The sequence below is a fragment of the Taudactylus pleione genome, unplaced genomic scaffold (assembly GCF_031769625.1).
Source record: "Taudactylus pleione unplaced genomic scaffold, aTauple2 ptg000911l, whole genome shotgun sequence".
In the NCBI taxonomy this organism is placed as follows: Eukaryota; Metazoa; Chordata; class Amphibia; order Anura; family Myobatrachidae; genus Taudactylus; species Taudactylus pleione.
In genome coordinates this window covers 370,634-397,517 of record NW_028285312.1, presented here as the reverse complement: position 1 = coordinate 397,517, position 26,884 = coordinate 370,634, and the positions used below count along the sequence as shown (strand labels likewise).

The window sequence follows — 26,884 nt, the reverse complement described above, 5'->3', positions numbered from 1 at the left end:
AATCTCACCGTGCATGTGTTATGCAGAGTGTACTCACAACGGCGCTGTTGGGATCGAGACGGTATCAGAATTGTTTTGGGAAAGTGTTGGGAGGTTGCGAGTAGCGCGCGCAAAAATGGTCCATTCAGTGTTACAGGAGTGTCTGCGTACACGACTGCAGGCGTAGGAGGCTGCACCTGCTAAAGGGTTGGTGCAAGAATGCGACGGATGGTGCCGTATAAGGACGCGCCAATTGGTATTACAGCGTGCACAGGCGCTAATAGTGGGCACCTCAGTCCTTACACATTCGGCCGCACAGGGAAGGCGTTTGTGTCGGCATTTGTGTAAAGTGGCAGATGGACGACCGCAAATAGACGCTGCTGCGTGTATTTCTGCGTGTTGTTCAGAATTAGGCCCTTAAGGACCTAAAAGAGTTATAGAATTAGGCCCCGCCCCCTCCATACAGACTTTTCCTAGTGTTATCTCACCACCCCGCCCACTTCTCTAGGAAGCAGGTTGGATGTGGGAGATCAGCCCACTCTTCCAGTGGTCCAGGAGTCTCCTGCACCCTCCGAGAGGGCAGTAAGTATGGTGCACCCCCACGGGGCATAAGGAGGAAAGGCGCAAGGCACAGGTTTTTTTGCGGATCCTGGGGCTGATTTCAAAGTTGCGAAAAAAGCAAGTAAAGTGCCCCTGCAAATACATGTATTATGTTTGCATGTGGGGTAAATACTGGCTACCCCACAAGCAAACATAATACATGTATTACCCCACATGCCCACGATTTCTGGTCAGCTTTATTTTGACTCTGCATTCTAGATTTGAGATACAGTAGCAACATACTTGCCAACTCTCCCTCATTGTCAGGGAGACTCCCTGAAATAGCAGCAATCTCCCTGTCTCCCTGAAGAGTCTACCAATCTCCCTAATTTCACCCCCATTATGACACTGTTATATAAAAGAAAAAACAGAGATATATACATTCAAATGGGTTCATTAGTATAATTTCCCTGCATTGCACAATAATCCCTATGGCTACATGCATTTTCTGAGAAGTATCAGTGTGTTTTCAATAACAAGTAGATCTTACTAACTGCTTTGGGGCTCATTTACATTTGGATGTAAATCAATTTTATGACACGCCTCTCAGATGTAGCAGTACACGCCCACTTTACCGCCACGCTCATAGGTGCTGCTTTCACAATCTCCCTGAAATGCTTTTTCAAAAGTAGCCAAGTATGAGTAGCAAACGTCCCTCCCAATCTAAGTCTCTCTGCACATGGTTGGGTACAGGATACCGGCGGTCGGGATGCCAGTGGTCAGAATAACGTCAGCGGAATCCCGACATAAGTACAGTACAGTATACTAACCCTCAACCCTACCCCAACCATAACCCACCTAACTCTAACTCTCCCCTCCTGCATCCTAACTCTAACTCTCCCCTCCTGCAGCCTAACTCTCTCCTTCTGCAGCCTAACCCTAACTCTCCCCTCCTGCAGCCTAACTCTAACTCTCCCCTCCGGCCAGGCTCTAACTCTCCCCTCCAGCCTAGCTCTAACTCTCCCCTCTTGCAGCCTAGCTCTAACTCTCCCCTCCTGCAGCCTAACCCTAACTCTCCCCTCCTGCAGCCTAACTCTAACTCTCCCCTCCTGCAGCCTAACCCTAACCCTCCCCTCCTGTAGCCTAACTCTAACTCTCCCCTCCTGCATCCTAACTCTAACTCTCCCCTCCTGCAGCCTAACCCTAACTCTCCCCTCCTGCAGCCTAACCCTACCTCTCCCCTCCTGCAGCCTAACTCTAACCCTCCCCTCCTGTAGCCTAACTCTAACTCTCCCCTCCTGCATCCTAACTCTAACTCTCCCCTCCTGCAGCCTAACCCTAACTCTCCCCTCCTGCAGCCTAACTCTAACTCTCCCCTCCTGCAGCCTAACTCTAACTCTCCCCTCCTGCATCCTAACTCTAACTCTCCCCTCCTGCAGCCTAACTCTAACTCTCCCCTCCTGCAGCCTAACTCTCCCCTCCTGTAGCCTAACTCTAACTCCCCCCACCTGCAGCCTAACTCTAACTCTCCCCTCCGGCCTAGCTCTAACTCTCCCCTCCAGCCTAGCTCTAACTCTCCCCTCCTGCAGCCTAACCCTAACTCTCCCCTCCTGCAGCCTAACTCTAACTCTCCCCTCCTGCAGCCTAACCCTAACTCTCCCCTCCTGCAGCCTAACACTAACCCTCCCCTCCTGCAGCCTAACTCTAACTCTCCCCTCCTGCATCCTAACTCTAACTCTCCCCTCCTGCAGCCTAACTCTCTCCTCCTGCAGCCTAACCCTAACTCTCCCCTCCTGCAGCCTAACTCTAACTCTCCCCTCCGGTCTAGCTCTAACTCTCCCCTCCTGCAGCCTAGCTCTAACTCTCCCCTCCTGCAGCCTAGCTCTAACTCTCCCCTCCTGCAGCCTAACCCTAACTCTCCCCTCCTGCAGCCTAACTCTAACTCTCCCCTCCTGCAGCCTAACCCTAACTCTCCCCTCCTGCAGCCTAACACTAACCCTCCCCTCCTGCAGCCTAACTCTAACTCTCCCCTCCTGCATCCTAACTCTAACTCTCCCCTCCTGCAGCCTAACCCTAACTCTCCCCTCCTGCATCCTAACTCTAACTCTCCCCTCCTGCAGCATAACTCTAACTCTCCCCTCCTGTAGCCTAACTCTAACTCTCCCCTCCTGCAGTCTAACTATCTTCTCCTGCAGCCTAGCTCTAACTCTCCCCTCCTGCAGCCTAGCTCTAACTCTCCCCTCCTGCAGCCTAACCCTAACTCTCCCCTCCTGCAGCCTAACTCTAACTCTCCCCTCCTGCAGCCTAACCCTAACTCTCCCCTCCTGCAGCCTAACACTAACCCTCCCCTCCTGCAGCCTAACTCTAACTCTCCCCTCCTGCATCCTAACTCTAACTCTCCCCTCCTGCAGCCTAACCCTAACTCTCCCCTCCTGCAGCCTAACTCTAACTCTCCCCTCCGGCCTAGCTCTAACTCTCCCCTCCAGCCTAGCTCTAACTCTCCCCTCCTGCAGCCTAGCTCTAACTCTCCCCTCCTGCAGCCTAACCCTAACTCTCCCCTCCTGCAGCCTAACTCTAACTCTCCCCTCCTGCAGCCTAACCCTAACTCTCCCCTCCTGCAGCCTAACACTAACCCTCCCCTCCTGCAGCCTAACCCTAACTCTCCCCTCCTGCATCCTAACTCTAACTCTCCCCTCCTGTAGCCTAACTCTAACTCTCCCCTCCTGCAGGCTATCTCTCCTCTCCTGCAGCCTAACTAACTCTCCCCTCCTGCAGCCTAACCCTAACTCTCCCCTCCTGCAGCCTAGCTCTTAACTCTCCCCTTCTGCAGCCTAGCTCTAACTCACGCCTCCCGCAGCCTAACTCTAACTCTCCCCTCCCACAGCCGGGATGTAGTTAGCAGAACGGCGGACGGCATGCCTTCGGTCTGAATCCTGACGCTAAAAGTCCGACAAGGGACTTAAGATAGGCGTCGAAATACCGACGCCTACTGTATCTTAATCCTGACGCCAGAACACAAACAAATGCCAGCCCGAACCAGGTAAGTCTGGGGCATCTTAGCTGTTAACCGTGCGGGGGAAGGGTTAGGCTTAGGTACTATAGCTGGGTTAGCGTTAGTTTTAGTTTCTTCCGGGGGAAGTTAGGCCTAGACACCTGTGGGGGGGGGGTTACGGTTAGGTTCTAAGAAGGGAGGGTTAGGCTACAAGAAAAGAGTGTTAGGGGGAGTAGGGGGAAGGGAGAGATACCGGCATCCCCACAGCCGGCATTACATACAGATTCCTTGCAGCCTAACCATTCCCCCCAAAAGCCTAACCCTAACTCTCCCCTCCCACAGCCTAACCCTAACTCTCCCCTCCCACAGCCTAACCCTAACTCTCCCATCCCACAGCCTAACCCTAACTCTCCCCTCCTGCAGCCTAACCCTAACCGTCCTCCCCACAGCCTAACCCTAACCGTCCTCCCCACAGCCTGACCCTAATCGTCCCCCCCACATCCTAACTCTCCCCTCCTGCAACCTAACCATCCCCCTCACCGCCTAACCTTCCCCTCAGCCTAACTCTCCCCTCCCACAGCATAACCCTAACTCTCCCCCCCCCCCCACAGCCTAATCCTCCCCCTAGTGCCTAACTCTTAATACTTACTGTCGGGATGCCAGTGGTCGGCATTCCGGTACCGGTATTCTGACTACTTCCCCTTTTTACATCTCCCCCCACCCCCACCCTACAGTGCAGCATGGTTCTGCCTTGGTGCAAAGTTACTTGCTCTTTTTATCTTTTTACTCTACAACTCAGAATCAGCTTCGTAGTGTGTGTATATGTAACATGCGTCTCATATTCTTCCTATTCTAATTCTGAGGTAAATTTACACGGCAGGTTTGAATTGTGGAGTTTTTCTGTAAGGATTGCATCCGGTAGATTTACTAAGGCCAAAACCACCGTAATCCCGCGGAGAGTCACACTTGAGAATACAATTCACCGTCAAATCACAATCAATCAATATTTCTTCTGTTATGAGTATAGTAACCCCAGATTCATCATAGTAGTGGGTTCTAAACCCACTGGCAGAGTCCCCCAAATAAATGGCCTGCCTCTGCCATGTGTGTTTGTAGGAATCACTGCCACGGGCGTAACTAGGTATTTGATGGCCCAATATTCAAAAGTGTGTAAGGGCCCCTATGTACCACCCAATGGTGAAAAATGTATATAACACATGTAACTTTGACAAGGAAGATGGGTCCCCATAAGCTCTGGGCCCCATAGCAGCTGCACCCCTTGCACCTATGGTAGTTACGCTAATAATCACTGCACAAACCCTAGGATCTGTACAGGATTTCTATTATGAAAAATTGCAAAAATGTAAAAAAATAAAATTACGTGGAGCAATTGAAGCCCAGGGTGGTAAAGGAAAAATTGGGGGACAAAGAGCTCGGGGTCCTGCCCAATTTTTCACTAACCAGCACTATACTTGAGCAGCTAGGGCTGGTGGAACTATAGGGTGGAGACCCACACTGTTGGAGTCCCACTACCATGCTCCTAACCAGCCCTAGGCCAGTTGGCACCATAGCTGGGTTCCCAAGGGCCAGCAAAAACATCTGCGCCCTCTCCTAGTTATACCCAGCATTACTGCAAATAGCAATAGGGATATTCCCCGCACCTGGTGTGATGTGTGTGGGGTTAATAATAATCTCATAAAATGCTTCTTTACTGGTGCACTACACGTCCCAGCTAGCACTGATATGACCAACTATAACAGCTGCCAGGGCATGCTAGCACTTGCAGAACCACAAGTGTCAGCATGCATTGGCAGACAGGGCCTACTGGCAGCTATAGTGCACCTGTAAAGAAAATATTACTAGAAAGACAGATACACATGCTGAATGGTATAATACTTTGTATAACAACCACACCACCTACCCTTCATTCACCCAATTGCTTTCACATCCCTTGACAAAGGTCCTCTTTGGTCTATGTATGTTACAAAAAAAAAACCTTGATAAATGCTGCTGTACTGGTTCCGTTGGAAGTCAGTCGCTAATGACAGGTCATTGCATAGAAGGTCATCTGAACTTCAGTACAGTAAGGCGGTATCCAATTAGCCCCCAACATTGTTCGGGCGCTAATGGATCCCCCAGGGCTATCCAAATAGCACCGAAGTCCAACCTAACGCAGACCTGATGTGTCCTGAAAAATGATCCCCCGAAAAGTGTATTTTTTTCGCCAGCGTAATGGCGAAAACACATAGGTCCATGAACTTATTACAGATCCTATGTGTTTTTGGGCAAATTATCCTATTTGTTTGCCTGAAACAAATAGGATAGGGTGAAAATTAAATCAGGGAAAAATGGGGATTATCTGTGACAACTCCCCATTTTTTTTGCCACCCAAAAAAATATCGGGGCTAACTGGATACCGCCCTAAGGTACTGATTCAGACCCGCTCGCTAAGCTGCGGCCGCTCGCACTGACCGAGAGTCGCCCGTCTGCACGTGCGTATAATTCGCAGTGCGTGTGCGCAAACCAGTCTTAGCGATGGGGAATCGTGCACTCGTAGTACACAGACTGCCCGCTACTTTGAGTGACAGAATGAGCCATTTGAGGGTGGTAACAGGGGACAGTGCTTGTGAACGGGGGAGTGGATGTGCGAACGGAGGCGTGTCTGAGTGTCCAAACGGAGTTTTGTGGGTGTGCATAATTAACAAAGTAGCGTCATTGAACACGTCACTTGGTTGTTTTTTTAGCCTGAACTGCTCGCAGTGCTTGCGGGAGGCTAGAGTCAACCACAAGCGCTGCGATCACTTCCGATGGTCTTCGATGTACCAGTGATTTAAGACACTTCCTGGAGATGACGTGCGCTAGTGGGCGTGTAAAGACACGCTAATGGGCGTCTACATTGACAAAGTGATCACATGCCAAGACATAGTGGGAGTGCTTATGCCTTGCCGAGCGAGGGGCTGCTTTGACGTCAAATTTAAATACGCTGGAAGTGAGCGGCCGCAATTAGCGAACGTGTCTGAATGAGCTAAATCCTTAATTTTTAAGTTAGAAGCTGCCGTCTATCAGCAGCGATCCCCATCAGTTGGCAAACCCATGCAAATTTGATCGTTAGTAAATTGCCGCTTCTAATCTGATGGGCATTTGGCCGCGTGGTGGCCATTCTCTGGTGGAGTTTAATGGATGAATCTGTATTTCATATCAGTAAAGCACAGTATTGGCCTGATTCTGAGTTGAACACAATGCTGATAGTCGCGCAAATGGTCGATGTTTTGCAACTGTGTCTAACTCGTTAAAAAGTCGCACAGTGCATGCATCCCACGGTGTGTACACACAGCGGCGCAGCTGCACTTGAACTGGCCGATCTCAGAAATATGCTGGAAATGTACTGGGCATTCCTGGGCAGTGACTGGGAGGTGGCTATTCAGACACACAGAGCTGTACCGTCTTATTGGCGTGTTATGGGAGTGACGCAGAATTGTTTGCGAACTCAAACACTTAATCGCCCACATCGGAGGCCATACTCTCGTGAAGAAGCTGCACCTAGCATACTTGTGCACCAGGGGAATGGCGGCTAATAGCATTAGCATACAGTTGTAGACGGTAAACCAGTCTCAGCAGCGTGGGGCTCAGAATTAGCCCCTTTACGGGGTCACTTCAATTAGACGCGAGTTTGCAAAAGTGAACTCGCATCATAAAACTCGCATCTATAGCGTCAATGTGCGCATCCACAATATGCGACATTCAATTAGAAATCAATTCAGAGGACTCACTGTGATGTTGTAAAGTGATTTTTCAGTGTTTTTTTACATATTTGTCAAATGTTGGAAAAAACACTTGTAACTCCCATCTGTAACATCAACAATCTATATCCCATAAATACAATACCACCCAGATCATTTACACCTCCACATAGCTGTCCCACATCATATACACCATCACACACCTGTCCCACATCATATACACCTTCACACACCTGTCCCACATCATTTACACCTCCACATTCCTGTCCCACATCAGTTACACCTCCACACACCTGTCCCACATCAGTTACACCTTCACACACCTGTCCCACATCATATACACCTTCACACACCTGTCCCACATCATTTACACCTCCACATTCCTGTCCCACATCAGTTACACCTCCACACACTTTTCCCACATATTTTACACCTCCACACACCTGTCCCACATCATTTACACCTCCATATACCTGTCCCACATCATTACACCTCCACATTCCTGTCCTGCATAATTTACACCTCCACATTCCTGTCCCACATCAGTTACACCTCCACATATCTGTCCCACATCAGTTACACCTCCACACACCTGTCCCACATCATTTACACCTCCACATTCCTGTCCCACATAATTTACACCTCCACATACCTGTCCCACATCATTTACACCTCCACATACCTGTGCCACATCATTTACACCTCCACATACCTGTCCCACATCATTTACACCTCCACATAACTGTCCCTCATCATTTACACCTCCACATACCTGTCCCACATCATTTACACCTCTACATACCTGTCCCACATCATTTACACCTCTATACCTGTCCCACATCATTTACACCTCCACATACATGTCCCACATCATATACACCTCCACATACCTGTCCTACATCATTTACACCTCCACATACCTGTCACACATCATTACACCTCCACATTCCTGTCCCACATAATTTACACCTCCACACTCCTGTCCCACATCAGTTACACCTCCACACACCTGTCCCACATCATTTACACCTCCACACACCTGTTCCACATCTTTTACACCTCCACATTCCTGTCCCACATCATTTACACCTCCACATACCTGTCCCACATCATTTACACCTCCACATTCCTGTCCCACATCATTTACACCTCCACGTACCTGTCCCACATTATTTACATCTCCACACATGTGTCCCACATCTTTTACACTTCCACACACCTGTCCCACATCATTTACATTTCCACATATCTGTCCCACATTATTTACATTTACACATACATGTTCCACATCAATTACACCACCACATACCTGTCCCACATCATATACACCTCCACACACTTTTCCCACATATTTTACACCTCCACACACCTGTCACACATCATATACACCTCCACATACCTGTCCCACATCATTTACACCTCCACATACCTGTCCCACATCATTACACCTCCACATTCCTGTCCCACATTATTTGCACCTCCACATTCCTGTCCCACATCAGTTACACCTCCACATACCTGTCCCACATCATTTACACCTCCACATTCCTGTCCCACATAATTTACACCTCCACATACCTGTCCCACATCATTTACACCTCCACATACCTGTGCCACATCATTTACACCTCCACATACCTGTCCCACATCATTTACACCTCCACATAACTGTCCCTCATCATTTACACCTCCACATACCTGTCCCACATCATTTACACCTCTACATTCCTGTCCCACATCAGCTAATAGCATTAGCATACAGTTGTAGACGGTAAACCAGTCTCAGCAGCGTGGGGCTCAGAATTAGCCCCTTTACGGGGTCACTTCAATTAGACGCGAGTTTGCAAAAGTGAACTCGCATCATAAAACTCGCATCTATAGCATCAATGTGCGCATCCACAATATGCGACATTCAATTAGAAATCAATTCAGAGGACTCACTGTGATGTTGTAAAGTGATTTTTCAGTGTTTTTTTACATATTTGTCAAATGTTGGAAAAAACACTTGTAACTCCCATCTGTAACATCAACAATCTATATCCCATAAATACAACACCACCCAGATCATTTACACCTCCACATAGCTGTCCCACATCATATACACCATCACACACCTGTCCCACATCATATACACCTTCACACACCTGTCCCACATCATTTACACCTCCACATTCCTGTCCCACATCAGTTACACCTCCACACACCTGTCCCACATCAGTTACACCTTCACACACCTGTCCCACATCATATACACCTCCACACACCTGTTCCACATCTTTTACATTTCCACATACCTGTCCCACATCATTTACACCTCCACATACCTGTCCCACATCATTTACTCCTCCACATACCTGTCCCACATCATTTACACCTCCACATACCTGCCCCACATCATTTACACCTCCACATACCTGTCCCGCATAATTTACACCTCCACATACCTGTCCTGCATCATTTACACCTCTACATACCTGTCCCTCATTATTTATACCTCCACATACCTGTCCCACATCATTTACACCTCCACACACGCCGTGGATAATTTATGCACTCCCCTGCAACAGCGTCGCAACTCACTGGCACGTCAGCTGTCGGCTGACCACCCCCCCGTCACCACCTACAAACGGCACTTCCTGTCAATCACTCTGCTCTGGGTCTGTGTAGCCTCTGCAATCACAGTTCGGATCGCAATTGCTAGTACGCGCACTGCAATGCATACTCATGCACAGTACGCAACAATCGACCGATTGCAACTGCATTCCTTGCTGAATCAGGCCCTCTATCCTGATCCATCCAAACCCAGCCTCGATTCACCCCACTACTACACTTTCTTATAAAGTCTCTTTGGGGTCGAACACTCATACCCAACCCATACTTACCAACTCTCCCGGAAGTTGCGGGAGGTCTCCCGAATTTTTTGGGAGGCCCCACATCCCCCGGAAGAGTATCTGGATTTCCCGCATCCCACCGACTTCCTAGTGAAGTGGGCAGGACGGGGATATAATTGTCGGGAATCGCATCATAAATGCCTTAAATCGCGACTCCGTATGGAGGGCGCGGGGCTAAATGATGCAAAAAAAAAACAATTTAGTCCCATCTTCTCGCACTCACGCGTTTTGCGGCAGTTTGCCGTGATGGGGAGGGGCCTATTGACATTGAAGCTTGGCCCCACCCTCCAAAGTGGCCGGCTTGGAGCAGATTACAAAAGTGGAGAAGAGGGTGGTCGACTGGAATGAAAGTTGCAGGAGAGTAAAGTCAGCTTAGTGAAGGCAGTCTCGGTGAGGGGCTAAGGGCAGAGCATGGATTTAGTGGAGACGTTGGGGGTGATGTATTAAACAGTGGAGAAGTGGACCAGTGGAGAATTTGCCAATAGCAACCAATCAGCTTTGAGGTAGCATTTATCCAAGTACATCTATAAACTGCTAGGTCGAAGCAGGGGCAGCTTTAGGGGTCAGGCTGCCCCTAGGCACAACATTAATGGCCACTACTCCCCAAACAACCCCCCCCCCTTCAGCTTCACCCCCTTTATGTTATGGCTGGTCCCATTTCCTCCAGATAACCAAGGCAGCCCAAACCTCACCCCACCTCCAGCACCAGAATTTGTCGTAATGGCAAATAAAAAAGAATTACCCAGGCTCCAGATGGCCCCATCAGGCCAGCAGCCTACGGGGGTTCTGATACAGGAAATGGCTCCACTAGGCATGTGCCTCCCATGTCTAATGGGAAATCCGCCACTGGGTAGAACTGATATAGTCAATTTCTCCACTCTTTTCATCGCTTGATCAATAGGACGCCCATCGGCTGCGACACAAGCATGAATACGCAGTCGCGGCTGCGCCAAAATACTCAGCCGCTACTGCAATAGCCCTCTGAATCACCCCCAGTATAACATATAGAAATCTTGTCTGAGTATAGTCAACAAACAATATGGTGGCAAAATTGTCCCTCGGGAGTACACTGCCCCTTGGGGTCACTCGTGGTACTTTTTTTTTTAACTTTCCATTCTCTGTTAAATTTGAATGGCTTGGGATGACAGCGAGGACCTGTAACACCCACTAAACACTGGGCCTGATTCAGAGGCGCTCGCAAAAAGCGAGCGCTCGCTCTGAATCAGGGCGGACGTTTTTTTTTTTACCCGGCCTCCTGGCCGCTCGCTAAGCTGTGGGTGACCACCCACAGCTTTTGCGAGCGGCCAGGTGATGATCGCGAACATCGGGCTTGCGATGAGACCCTTGTGGTAGGGTCTCGTCCACCGCAAGCCCCAGTGAGCTTCCTGCTCAAATAGAGCAGGAAGCTCACAACTGATATCACGAGTGATGTCAGTACGGCCGCCCACAAATGGCAGGCGTTCCTTCAGGAACGCCTCAGTTTGTCCAGCCACCCCCCCCCACCCCGCCTACAAAACGGGGTGAGCTGACGATCAACATCGACAGCCGCCCCGTTTGTAGCGAGCCCCGGAGAGGGGGAATTTCTCGTTACGGGGCTTGCGCACGCACACGGCACGTGCCCCACCATCGACCGGCTTGCGAGCGGGTCTGAATCAGGCCCACTGTGCAATAGGTGCTTTATTAGCCCGCCTACCAATGTATTGTCACTTATGGGGCAGGCTGTGCAGCTCTGAAATACTCTCACCAGGCACATACAGCAGTAAAACAAGTATTATTTTTATAGATTAATATTGGTGCATAGCCTATTAGATGTCTGTCACTTGGTGTATCATAGAGATTCATAAATGCGACCTAGGTGAATCCCCGCATGGCACACGCCACACACAGACGTGACCTAAAGCCCTGCGTCCGCCAGAATGACATGATTACTGGACAAGGCCGTAGCACCATTTGCATTGGAAATACCTTCAATTAATATAAACTGCACAATAAATTAAATGAGAACAGACACGGAGATTTGCAATAAGAATTAAGGAAAAAAATGCCAAGCAGAAAATGTCATAGGTAAAAAGGGGCAAAAGCTGGGACTGTCCCAAAATCAGGGACAGTTGGGGACGTTGTTATAGCACAGTCATCGGCATTTTCGTATATTGGATACTGCGAGCTAAGTGTTAAACCCTCTGTGGGTCTAATCAAACATCCACCTATGTAATCTGGCTGCAGAGAATAGCACACACAAATGACTGCACTGTGCTCTGTCTACAGTAATCTTCTGTAATTCCCTGACAACTGCATCACTCCTGCAGAAGCAAACTGGCACTTAACACCTCCATACATTGCTATGGTGTATTCTCTAATTCATACACACAGACAAATGAAGACCATGCATAGTTACTATGTGAATTATCGCTAGTTTCTCTATACAGCGTATTGTCTTCAAGTGCAGTTAGTTAATGAAAAAAAAAAATTTGCATTTTCCTTCATTTGTCACAGATCTCATTCAATTTTCAACTGAAATGATTGGGAAGTTCTCACATAATAGCGGGCACGGCTACAAATATGTCATTGCCCAGTGAGAAATTGTTATTACAGAAAAAAAAGGAAACAATAAAGGAATGTGTCAGGTTCTGCGTAATTGTACTCACTTCTATGTGTATTAGGGCATATTTCTCTCCCCATACCAGTGGTGTAACTAGGGTATTTGGAGCCCAGGGCCAATTGAAAATGGAGCCTCCTCCCATGTGCAGGCGCACGCGGTGACAAATGGCCGTGGTCATAAGGGGTTTGGTCACTTTAAAATGGGGTGTGTCAACATGACACACCCCTTTCTCGTCACTCTGAACATTCCTTTCCATTCCATATGCACCTTAATGCAGTGCCCCTTATACAGTCAATGCAATGCTCCCAGTGATGGTACCCCAGTAGTGCCCCTTATACAGTCCCCTAGATGCAGTGCCCCCAGTAGTGGTTCGCCAGTAGTGCCCCTTATACAGTCCCCTCTATGCAGTGCCCCTTATAACAGTACCCACAGTATGCAATGTTCCCAGTAGTGGTCCCTCTTATGCAGACCTCCAGTAGTGCCCCTTATACAGTGCTCCCAGTAGTGGTCACCCTTATGCAGGCCCCCAGTAGTGATTCCCCTTATGCGGTGCCCCCAGTGGCGGTCCCCCAGTAGTGGCCCTTATACAGTCCCCCCAGTGGTGGTCCCCCTTATGCAGGCCCCCAGTAGTGATTCCCCTTATGCAGTGCCCCCAGTGGCGGTCCCATAGTAGTGGCCCTTATACAGTCCCCCCTATGCAGTGCCCCCAGTGGTGGTCCCCCAGTAGTGCCCCTTATACAGTACCCCCAATAATGCAATGTCCCCAGTAGTGGTCCCCCTTATGCAGGCCCCCAGGAGTTATCCCCTTATGCAGTGCGCCATGCAGTAGTCCCCCCCTATGCATTGTCACGGCGCCCACGGAACGAGCACTGGCGGCCCTGCCCTAGTTACGCCACTGCCCCATACTAACATGTAAAGGACTGTGGGCCTGATTCATTGGCCTGATTCATTACAGATCACAACTGCGATTACGCACGCAGACGGCTGATTGTGGCGTACTGCGCATGCGTACGCGATCCCAGTGACTACACAGACCCATCGCAGAGTGATTGACAGGAAGTGACCGTTTGGGAGTGGTGACGGTGGGTGGTCGGCAAAACACAGACGTGTCAGTGTGTTTGAACACCGTTACAGGGGCGTGCATAAATTAGCCACTGCGATGGCATGCGCAGCTTGAGCTTTTGCAGCATAGTGCTTCTAATGCTGAGTGCACACTACAATGAGCAATGAGTCAGCAGACCAATTGGTATAGCCATACACACTTACTTACCAATCGGCCGCTCGATATGTCTGGCCTGACACCACAACAGGGCGGCCACTTAAATTTGACACCCAGTTGTGATGTCAGTGTCGGTGCTTCCAGCAGCCAGTGAACGGGTGGTTAGCGGGTTGCCCATACACACAGCTAGACGTACCGCTATATCTGCATGATATATAGGCTTCGCTGTGCTAAAGGGATGACCTGCACACAGGTGTGCACCCGCCAATGCACTCGAGATATACCGTTTATCGATCGAACAAATGATATATCAACAAGAGCCAATTCTGTGTGCTTATAAGATTTTTTGCTGTGTGCCAGAGACGTGTCAGAGGAAGAACTTCATGCATCTAGACACTAGAGCTTATCTTGCTTATTTGGAAAGTACTTGGAGCCTGTTGAGCAGTTGGGTGTGCGTCAGTTCTCCTCCTGTGGTTAATGATATGCAATGTTACTCTCCAAGTCCTGAGCAGTCTGACAACTGGAGCTAAACTTTCTTTGTTTGCCTAGTGTATGCCAGTACGTGCAATGCAGAGTCGTACACGTTTTCAATCTCGGGTTCCGGACTATAGACAGACAGTAATTAGTTAGATAATGTCTAGATGGACACCAGATGTTAGACAGTTAATAGTTAGACAAGGATAAAAGTTCGACACGGACAAAAGTCAGACACACTAAAGTTAGATATGTAAAAAGTTCGACAGGTACAAAAGGTCGACAGGGTCAAAAGTTCGACATGAAAATGATCAACACAAAAATGGTCGACACTTATTTTTTTCTTTTTTTAGGGTTAGGCACTTACTGGAGGGTTAAGCACTTACCCCTACAGTTTGGGTTAGGCACCAAGGGGAGGGATAGGGTTAGGCACCAAGGGGAGGGTTAGTGTTAGGCACTTACCCCCACGGTTAGGGTTAGGCACTTACCCAGACAGTTAGGGTTAGGCACCAGGAGGGAGGGTTAGGGTTAGGCACCAAGGGGAGGGTTAGGGTGAAGATTAGGGATAAAAAAACAAACAAAAAAATTGTCGACCATTTTTTTGTGGCGATCATTTTTATGTCGACCTTTTGTACCTGTCGAACTTTTTACATGTCTAACTTTAGTGTGTCTGACATGTCAACAGAAGTGCCAGCTATGCATCGTTATACATACGTGTAATTAATTACCAACAGCACCAAGTATAGACTGGTACCACTCTGCAACCATGATGATGAGGACAAGCAAATTAAGCACTTTTGATGCCAAGATGTACGTATGTACAAATATACGCATTTATATATCATGCATGCCATGCCGGAGCAATTACGGCTGACTTCCTTCAGCTCTGCACCAGGCTCACAGTGTACAGTAGTTACCCTTTAAGAAGATAAATACAAATTCATGGCCTCTGCTTTATTGGAACTAGTATTTATACAGAATTCCTGACATCTTAAATGTTTGATCACCATTCGACCTTAGCGTTTAGGACAAACAAACTGTGCATCAATTTGCACCTGTGCGCCTACGTTTCTGCCAAGGTGCATTCGATTACAGAGCAAGATTACTGAAGATAACCCTGAAGAAGGAGGAAGAGCTTGGCAAAAACTTGGCTTGTGCTACGTACTTATTGGTGTTGATATAAAGTAGCCTACACGTGGACACAGAATCTCAATGGTATGTAACCCCGAATCATTCACTGATTCTTTTACATCGCTGGCAGATGGCGAGGGAGCTAAGGACTTAGGAGCACCAGTAACCCTTAATGTAAGGGAATGAGGATAGGCCCACAGCCTCTAATATAGTATACAAATTCATTTCAATAATAAAGGTGTGATCACTCTCTTTTTATTTGGTGGTAATTGATTAGCTAAATGTTTCAATACAGCCCATATTACACTGTTTATTGTACTAGATCAGGGGCGTATCTATAAAGGGTGCAGGGCATACTTGCCTACCCTCCCGATTCGGCCGGCAGCCTTCCGAAAAGCAGGCAATCCTCCCGGTGGTCGCCAACCCATCCGCCCTTCCCCCAGAGTTACATTAAAAAACCCCTGCAGTGGGGGGTCCGGTGACGTGTTTTGCGCTGAACCACGTCATCGTGGCCCCACCCTTTACTTCACAATGGCATTAATCTCGGCATTGTGAAGAGGGGGTGGGGTCACGACCATGCCATGCTCCGCCCCAATGCTGAATCATAGCCACATCACGCCCCCTTTCTGACGGGACACGCCCCCCCCGCCATGGAAGCCTGACAGCTCCCTCCCGGAAGGAGGGAGCTGAAAGTCGGCAAGTATGGTGCAGGGTGTGCGGTGCACACAAGCCCCTGGGTGAAGGGGGGCCCCACACGCACATCATGCACCCATACTTTTTAATACTTACCTCTCGGCTGGAGAGGCGCTACAAAAAACACCTGGAAAATGGCTGCCGCAGCCATTTTCCCGGCGTTCTGCGCATGCACAGTAGGGAAATTGCCGGGAAAATGGCAGCCACGCCATTTTCCCCGTGATCTGCGCATGTGCAGTAGACTCCAGGCACAGGCTGTCAATGCGCGGTGGCCGCCGGAGAGAGAGGAGGGGGCTCCGGACACGTCATATAGTTTTATTTTACTACATACAGTTATACTCAATATAACCTAGGATTGTGCCAGATTCATTATTTGTCAGAATATATCTGGTATTTAATAAAGATTCAGGTTTGGCCAAATCCATTTAGTTGAGATTATGCTGCTCTATTTATCAATTTAGTCCACGACCTTCTCACAAGCGATACATATTTAGGAACTGCTGGTATTCATCATTCTGGACCTGTCCGGCAGTATCTGCCCTGTTCGCATGAAATTCTCAAGCACGGATCAGTGGTTTAACCTGGCAGGGATCCAATGACGCCTCTCTTGCTTTGCTGGTCTCCCATTGGGTACTGCCAACACCATTTCAAGATGATGTTAGCAAGCGGCGAAAAGCTCCGAAAAAATTGCCTGAGTCCACCATCCCCACAGAGGGCTAAAGGGACAGCAGTAAACGCTGGTGAATATGTTAAAGACGGACACATTTCCGATGTCTCTAGCGTTAACCCTTTGATAATTTGACCAACAAAGTAAAGGACCTTTTGTCGGGAGATTTTGCCAGAAAATAGGTTTGTTGCTGCTTGATAAACAGAGCCCCAAATGTTGTAATGTTTAGGTCCATATTCATCATCCCTTCATTTTTACAAAAGTAGGTGGAAATCAACATTTTCACCTACTTTTGCAGATATTAAGTATCGGGGCCATTCATCATAACGGTAAAGCAGAAGATATCACAGATATCTCCTGCTTACCTTTCTCTCCCAATCTGGGAACCTAAATTCATCAAGCTACGAAAATACAATGACACCTGCACACCCCGCTCATTCCCTTTCAGATCTCTATGTCCCTGTCCGGCTCCTTCTGCCGGACGCCGGGGCTTTGAACCCTGTGTTATGGTCTGGGTTGTTTGTGGACCCGGGGTGGTAGCAGGAGCGATCACAGAAGCGGATTTGAATAAAAAACTAGGTTTTTTAATAAGTGCTTGAGAAGACATAAAATATGGCAGTAAATAAAAGTCCAGGAATATATAAATGTGCACAAGAGTTCTGTGGTGGGAGTAATGGGTTAATGTCCAAGTAGAAACAATTAGAGCTGTCCAGGTGTGCAGGTAGTGAGACTGAAAATAATCAACCAGGTATGCAGGTAGTGATGCAGGAAAATAATAGCCAGGTATGCAGGTAGTGAACTAAGGCAATGAGCAGGATGTCAGCAGGCTCAGGCACTCAGGTATGGGCAAGGGTGATGGAGGAAGCGGGGTAGTCCAGCGGAAGCTAGGAGCTGACAGGCAGACTGGCAGACAGCGAATTCACAGGAACAGGATAAGCACAGAGAACTTCCTCTCAGCTAGGCTGAGATACACGTTGCACTGGCAAAGAAGGAAGGCACTGACCCTTCCTAAATACCCCATGCCGTGCTGTTACTGGTGGAGGGAACATGTAACTCACCAGGATTGGCCAGCCGCATCACATGGCCAGAAGGCAAGATGGCGGCGCCCATGCCAAACGGAACGGAGACGCCGCCAGGCCTTACCAGCGCAGAGTGACAACAGGCCCGCACAACGCGCGCAGCCAAAGCCCCCCGCCAGACACCAGCTCCGCCACCAGACAGCCCGCGCCACAACGACCTCACAGGTAACACCCGCCTAGCACCATGCTGAAATACCCTGGCCGTGACACCCTGGTTCCCGCAGGTGCACTAACACTGCTGAGTCAGACAGTGAGGGTATTCATGGAAACAGCTGATTTAAAAAATCAGCTGCCTCCATGCCGGAGCGATGATGAATGGTTTCGGCACTTGCCGCGAGTAAGAATGTTAATTATCGGGGGGCTCAGGGGCGTATCTATAATGGGTGCAGGGTGTGCGGGGAACACGGGCCCCTGGGTCCAGGGGGGCCCCGCACCGCACCCCCTACACCCATAATATTACTCCGGAGTCCCACGTCGGCGCGGGGGGTCCGGCGCTGTAAAACGACTGGAAAATGGCCGTGGCGGCCATTTTCACGGTGACCTGTGCATACATTCTAGACTCTGGGCACACTCTAGTGCCCAGAGTTTATAACTCCGGCGCTGGCCGCGCATGGCTCAGTGCGCTGCCGGGCGGAGAGGAGGGGGCCCGTGGCGGAGACTGAACATTGGCCCCCTCCTCTCTAGAAACGCCCCTGGGGGGGGCTGCCCGGCCCATGATAATTAACATACTGAATATGCCCCTTAGTATCTTAAAATAAGAGTTTGTTGCATCTTTGATAATTTGACAGCCAACAAAATAACAAGTGCACTGTTTAGCGTGATAATGCTAGACGTGACATACATTAGATCTCCAACTATCATGTTGTGACCACTGCACAATCGCACACTTTATACCGGTGGCACCCAGCTCAGGTTTTAAGGATATCCTTGCTTAATCACATATGATTTAATTAGTACCTCAGTCAGATGAAGCATGGATGTCCTTAAAACCTGAACTGTTAGGGTACTTTGAGGACCGAGTTTGGGGAACCCTGTTCTATACAATTACAACCCCTCCGTGTGATTACGCCTCATGTATCATTGTAGGTGCACATAGACAGACACAGCATCATAAGTTCACAACAATCCGAAATTCTGTATATATTCTTGTTCCCATTTATCATTCAACCATAACAGTGCGTGACCTCTGATTGTTGTGTTCCCTTATTCCTTACTGCAGTTAATATATGTCTACAGACCGTCACAGCTTGCACATCGTACAATCCGATGTAATATACTGTATTTCCCAACTAGTAAGTCTCTCTCACTCCTGCCTTACATCATCTATTGGATTACTACATTTGTTACAGTCCCATCATCATGATCCTTGCTATTCTGCATCATGTCCTTTGGCGATTTAATACAGACAGTTCATGTGGATTATTTTCTAATAGACGCTGCTGTTACAGTATGCTACCCACTGCTAGATCCTAAATCCTATGCACAAAGCAGCAAAGTTCTACCCAAGTCCAGACCAAAGCCAAACTTCTGAACTCTACCACATCTTCCATAGCAGTAATATGTGTGTGTGGATTCAGGACATTAAACAGAGCATCTGTGATGGCAGGTTCTACAGACTGGTAATTAGGCTCCTCTAACAGACCAGATAGGGGTCCGGCCCACCTCTAATGTAACATACTGCACCAAAAGCAGGTGATCCTGTGTTTATGAGTCCATCGGTCTTCTCACTACAGTTGGGCCGGCTACAGTGGCTACCTGGCATTAGGTTCCGCTGCTCAGGAACCTCTTGTGTAACTGAGCTGTCAATCAAGAAGCAGAAGTGCTGTAGTTTACATTTGTGTAGGTTATGATGTTGATTTAATGGTTTACTACAATTGGGCAGTACATGATCACTAGCAATAAATGCTCACACTGCTCCAAATATATATATATATATATGTAGCCATGTGTGTGCCCCAGAAAACGTACTTTATGATGTGCCCCGTCCATACCCTAAGACAAAAAAGTAAAGTGATTGGACTTGACTGTGCCCTGCAGTTTTCATGCCATTGCTTCCTGAACTGTTTACCAATCACTGTACACATACTATATAGTAGCTAATTATACCTCCCTTTTATGTGTACTGCAAAGAGAAAATATATATTACTTTATGGGGTTTCCATTGATAATGCATGAAAGGAATAATTGTAGAGACTTGTGGTACAGCAGGAGCATACCGCCTGGGGAAAGTGAGAGTACAGTACCGTCTGCACATCTGTACATGGCAGATATGAGATAAGCAGCTATGAGATAGTTATGTGAATGATAGATAGATAGGTGCTAAATAGATATGAGATAGATATGTGATAGATACGTAGATATGAGAGTGATAGATAGATATGAGATAGATATGAGAGTGATAGATAGATAGATATGAGATAGATAGATAGATACATAGATAGATAGATACATAGATAGATACATAGATAGATAGAAAGATATGAGATAGATATGTGATAGATAGGTAGATATCAGACAGTTAGATATAGAGATAGATATATATGAGAAAGATAGATCGATAGATAGATATGAGAGAGTTAGATATGTGATAGATAGGTAGATATGAGAGAGTTAGATATAGTGATAGATATTAGAAAGATAGAGATATATGAGAGCGAGCGATAGACAGATAGATATGAGAGTTAGATAAATATGAGAGCGAGCGATAGATAGATATACAGATAGATATGAGAGTGAGCGATAGATAGATATGAGAGTGAGCGATAGATAGATATGAGAGCGAACGATAGATAGATGTGAGAGCTAGCGATAGATAGATATGAGTTATAGATAGATATAAGAGCGATAGCTACATAGATATATATGAGAGCGATAGATATGAGTGAGAGATATTTATGAGAGCGATAGATAAATTAGATTACTATGAGATAGATATGAGAGCGATAGATAAATTAGATTACTATGAGATAGATATGAGAGCGATAGATAAATTAGATTACTATGAGATAGATATGAGAGCGATAGATATGAAAGAGTTAGAAACAGAGATAGATATCAGAGCGAGCGATAGATAGATATCAGAGCGATAGATAGCTATGAGAGCGATAGATTGATAGATGTGATTTATAGATTACTATGAGATAGATATGAGAGCGATAGATAGATAATGTGAGATATATAGATGAGAGTTAGATATAGAGAGATATCAGAGCGAGCGATAGATAGATATGAAAGCGATAGATAGATAGATAGATAGATAGATAGATAGATAGATAGATAGATAGATATGAGAAAGATAGATAGATATGAGAGCGATATATAGATAGATAGATATGAGAGCGGTAGGTAGACAGATATAGATAGATAGATATGAGAGTGATAGATATATATGAGAGCGATAGATAGATATGAGATATATATGAGAGCGATAGATAGATAAATAGATAATGTGAGATATATAGATATGAGAGTTAGATATAGAGAGATATCAGAGCGAGCGATAGATAGATATGAGAGCGATATAGATAGATAAATAGATATGAGAGAGTTAGAGATAGATATCAGAGCGAGCAATAGATAGATATAAGAGAGTAGCTATATATGAGAGCGAGCGATAGATAGATATGAGAGTCATAGATAGATATGAGAGAGTTAGATATAGAGATAGATATCAGAGTGAGTGATAGATAGATAGATACATAGATAGATAGATAGATAGATAGATAGATTTGGGAGCGATATATAGATAGATAGATATGAGAAAGATAGATAGATAGATAGATAGATATGAGAGCGGTAGGTAGACAGATATGATAGATAGATATGAGAGCGATATAGATAGATAGATATGAGAACGATATATAGATAGATATGAGAAAGATAGATAGATATGAGAGCGATATATAGATAGATATGAGAGCGATATATAGAGAGATAGATATAAGAGCGATAGATAGATATGAGAGTGATAGATAGATATGAGAGCGGTAGATAGATAGATAGATATGAGAGCGATAGATAGATATGAGAGCGGTAGGTAGATAGATATGAGATAGATATAATATATGAGATATATAGATAATTTGTTGCAATGCAGGGTGCTCCACACTACTTATGCCCCTTTCCTGGAGTCTCCTAGCTGTAGACAATATCATCTTGTTGCATCTAGACCTCCCACCTTGATACCATGCAGGGCCCTGACCATCTGAGAAGCGGAGGAGCACTCTGCCCCATGTCCCGCCCCAGAACCAGTGAGACACAGAGTGACTGCAGTCCATGCCACGGGTAGCACTTACCTCTCCAGCCTTGCTGCACTGTGCTAAGGGATAGGAAGCAGGGATCCTCAGTGAGGTTGCAGCAAAAACCTTGGTGCCTTGTGAGAATTGTGTCCACCATCCTCAGTGCAAGCCCACCAGCCTGTTACACTAATCTCATCCATCCTCACCGTCTCTGTAGTCTCTTGCCTAATTATTTAGGAGTAGCATGCTCCAGTCCAGTGAGCCACTCTCCATAGGGAGACTAGGGCTCCTGGTATCCAGTGCAAATCACAGAGTTACTTGTGAAGGGGAGCATCTGTGCCTGTGGGAAGGGGAGGGTGAGGGAGGAAGACAGATGCAGGGCAGCACAGCTATCTCACTGCAGTCCTGCTGAAATGTATGTGTGTCTCCTTCCAGGGCACTGAGATATTCCAGTTTATAGGGCTGGGAGCAGCTGAGAGAAGGAGACAGGAGGGAGGGAGAAGGGGGGAGCAAGGGAGGGAGTAAGAGACATCAGGGAGAAGGAGAGAGGGGAGGAGGGATGTGAGAAAGTGTCACACAGAAGGAGGCATGGTGAAGGAGCGAGGTGTGATAGAGGAAAGAGGTGTTTGGAAGTAGACGAGTGCTATGCATATGGTATGAGCAATATGGAATAAACAAGTGCTGTAATATAATCTCTTGTTGCTTTGCTCGTGGCTCCTGCTTTTATTGATTTCAATGGTCTTTTAATTTTGCAATTGAGCGGTGTGTCTATATATAAGAGATGTGCAGGTCCGGATCTCAGAGAACTGACAACAACCGAATTTAGAGGTTCCAAGACGACCCATGTCCTGGTTCAGATCTTCCTGCGGTTCAGAACTGGGATTTAAAAACCGAACTGGAGTTTTTGATTATATGACGTCATTGTAGCTGTTTTTTATGTTTTAAAAATACAGATCCAAAACCAAAACACAAAGATGAGATATATATATACACTCTCTCTCTCTATAGCAAAGGGTTAATGCGGTGGTCAGTTCGGTAGTTAAATATGCCCCCGTGCCTTGTTTTTGTTTTAGTGCTATATCTTTTACTGCTCCCTCCAGTATTACGTGCCTCAGAGCAAGTTTGCCCTTTTAAATACTGAGAGTCATCGTTGACTTAGAAGGTCCCTCACTGCTCCAGTAGCCCCGGGCTTTCTAGGAAGCGGGAGCTGCCCTGTGCTGTCTCTCACTCAGTTTATACGTTTGGCGCTGTCTGATCTCCTTGTCCATCTGTCAGTCGCTTTCATACCATCACCTTAGGGTCTGTCTTTTTTTTTTTTTTTTTTATTGCCTTCATCACAAATGCATTTAGGCTGCGAGGACATCCATAGGGAGATGTGTGTCTTACCTGAAGTAACGCTCTGCTTAAAACTCATCTTGGTCCTGCTGTTTTATTCTCTCCTGTCCGTCTCCCAAGCAATAATTCAATAGTTCACCTACACTGGAGCTCATTGCAAGAGTTTATTTTTCTTCCTCTTTAAATATTCATTATTGTTTGGCTGCATTTTGAATGCCAATCCCCGCCAAAGGAGCCTAATCTGCTATTTAGGCCCCGAAAAGATTACTCAATTTGAATAAAGGTCATAGTGAACTTATATCATATACACACTGACAGCGCTCGCTAGTAGGACAACACGGACCATGCATGAGATGAATTGAACCCTATCGTATATAGGGGTCTATTTACTAAGCAGTGTTAGGAGACAGAGTGAAAAGTGCTAAGAAAGTGATAAGGTGCCAGCCAATCAGCTCCCAACTGTCATTTTTCAAACACAGCCTGTGAGATGGCAGTTGGGAGCTGATTGGCTGGCACCTTATCACTTCTCACTCTGTCTCCTAACACTGCTTAGTAAATAGACCCCATAGTGCTTGTGCAATTCTCATCATATTACTGTCCGTACCTATCAGTAGGGCCGTTGTCCAGGTTTTATTGAGGTGTTGACTGTTTAATGTGCTGTCTTCTATCAACTGCATTGGTGCCAATAAGGCAATCGCTCAGTGATTCTTCATGTGGGAAATGGCATCGTGGGCTGTAGGGAAAGAAAGACCAGGCTGCCAATGAAGAACATGCCCATGTTAGTAGCACATCGGGCAGTGAGAGAGAGGCTCACAGCAGCAGTCTCCGCGCTCTCCCTGCAAGTGTTACTGGGGGGGTGGGGGTGGGCGATCACACTGATCAATCACCCCGCCTGGATCTACCCCTTGGCCAAGAGGACAAATTTGCCCCCTCTCCCAGCGTGCTTAGCAATTTTTGGGGTGGGAGCATGACTACGCCTCACCGATTTGGCAACGCCCCCATTCCCCGGGCCTGCCACTGCTCTTGAAGGCCCTGGTGGCTCCATGCATCAAATCAGTGAGAGAATTGCAGTCCACGTACAGACGTATAGATGTTCAGCATACACAGGTGGATTTTCGCATAAGCTAGTAAGTAGGCTGCGTCCACATCAACCCCATTGATGTTTTTAGGTGATTTGCTTTTCACAGGGAAGGCGACTGTTGATAAATTTCATCCAATTGGCTGATAATCCATCTAGAACAATTGCTTTCATGATGTGCTGATGGTGTTGCCAAGATTTATTGCTTAGAAGACAATAGACATAACACCTGGTACCCAATTATTGTTGTTGACGCTAGGTTAGATGGGCATGAACTCATGCCAGAAGCTAGCAATCCGAGGGCAAGACCAGGCCAGATGTAAAAGCTCTACTTGGACTTGATAACATCTTTGACAAATGGGTATAGGGCTAAGGAAAGGAAGTTAGGTATGCTGGTGAATAACCCATTCTGATGATTGTATTGTTACGAAAGAGAGTAAAAGTTTAGCCTCCCACAATACTGTTCCAGGCATCTCCACTATACAGAGGAGAGTAACCCTAGATTCTCATTTTAGAGAGCAATTACCAAATGCAGGTCTGTATAAGAGCACAATTGCTGGAATACAAAAATGAAGGGGCTTTCCGAGTGTGAAGGGAAGTAAGATGAATACTTGTTGGGAAGGGGGTTCCTGTTGCACACAAAGGGCACTGGGGCCTGCAAATGAACAGAGAATTGCTCCATGGAAACAAAAAACGACTTTGTTCTTTGTTCCATAGACGTCTTGGGTTCTGCACTGTCCTCTATGCAGACAGGTAGGGATGAAACATACTCCTTCTGTACCTGGTCAGCATGGCAAAATAAGGCACATCCATTAGTGGGGCACACCTCTCATCTCTCCTGGATTCAGAACAAAAGTCCTGAGCCATGGGACAGTGGGACAGTCTCCTCAAAACCGGCCTGTCCCAGTTAACCCAGAATAGTTGGCAGCTGTGAGTAAAGTTGATCCATATCAAGTCCTGAATTTGGTTTAAAAATAAAATCTAGTGAGGGATACAGATTTCAATTCAGGAACCAAGCAGTGAGTCATACTTGCCGACATTCAGCTCCCTCCTTCCGGGAGGGAGCTGAATGCCTGCACACAGCGGGGGGGCATGGCCGGGCACTGACACTGATACGGGGGAGGGGCCAGGGGCATGACCGCGCGATCGCATCATCATGAACCCGCCCCCTCTTCACAATGCCGAAAATAAAGGCATTGTGAAGCAGGGGGCGGAGCCACGATGACTCGATTCAGCGCGAATCGCGTCATCGGGCCCCCCCACTGCGGGGGTTTCTAGTACTAGTCCGGGGGCCAGGCGGCAGCCGGGAGGCTTGCCTGTCTTTCCGGGGGGTCGGTAGCGGCACCCAATATTCGGGAGGCTCCCGACCAAATCGGGAGGGTAGGCAAGCCTGCAGTGAGTAGTAATTATAACTAGAGATGAGCGGATCCACAACTTGCTCGGGTTTTCCTGCGTGACTCGGATCTCAATACGAGGCAAAACATCATCATCTGCTGTCAGATTCTCGCGGGTTTTAGATTATATAAAGGTACCCATGACTGGCGCCATTTTCACTCCGGCTGCGAAGAGAGAAGCTAGCTGCGCTATTATTGTTTGGTGACACTGTCGGCCAGACCGCAGTTTATCGTCCACGTATTGTGACACTATAAGTCGTAGCGCAGTGTGTGATTCTTATTCATAAAAAATATTGTGACACTGTAAGTGGTACCGCAGTGTTTTACTCATAAAAAAATCTTGTGACACTAAGTGGTAGCGCAGTCTAATATTCAACTTTTCACTTCTTTCCTCAATCGTGAATAAATGATTAGTCTACACGCCGACTACTAGACCACAACAAAGTGCTAAATAACATGCGTCATATATAAAACTTAATGACATCACTGTAAGTGGCAGCCCAGTGTATTTTCTTATTCATAAAAAAATCTTGTGACACTGTAAGTGGTAGCACAGTGTGTTATTCTTATTCATAAATAATCTTGTGACACTAAGTGGCAATGTACAGTAGTGTGTTATTCTTTTCTTATTCATAAAAAAATCTTGTAACACTGTAAGTGGCAACGCAGTGTGTTATTTTTATTCATAAATAATCTTGTGACACTAAGGAGCAGCGCAGTGTGTTATTCTTTTTTAATTCATAAAAAAATCTTGTAACACTGTAAGTGGCAACGCAGTGTGTTATTCTTTTCTTATTCATAAATAATCTTGTGATACTAAGTGGTATTACAGTGT

At 47.0% G+C, this 26,884-nt stretch overlaps 1 protein-coding gene across 1 annotated transcript in view; it reads right to left on the bottom strand.

The window, feature by feature from the left end:
* CHST1 (carbohydrate sulfotransferase 1) overlaps window positions 1-22,672 on the bottom strand; it is a 69,569-nt gene extending 46,897 nt beyond the window's left edge. Inside the window, exon 1 of the mRNA XM_088459446.1 lies at window positions 22,300-22,672. The gene's annotated coding sequence lies outside the window, so the exon portion shown is untranslated. The remainder of the gene's footprint in view (window positions 1-22,299) is intronic.
* Window positions 22,673-26,884: the final 4,212 nt, after the last annotated feature.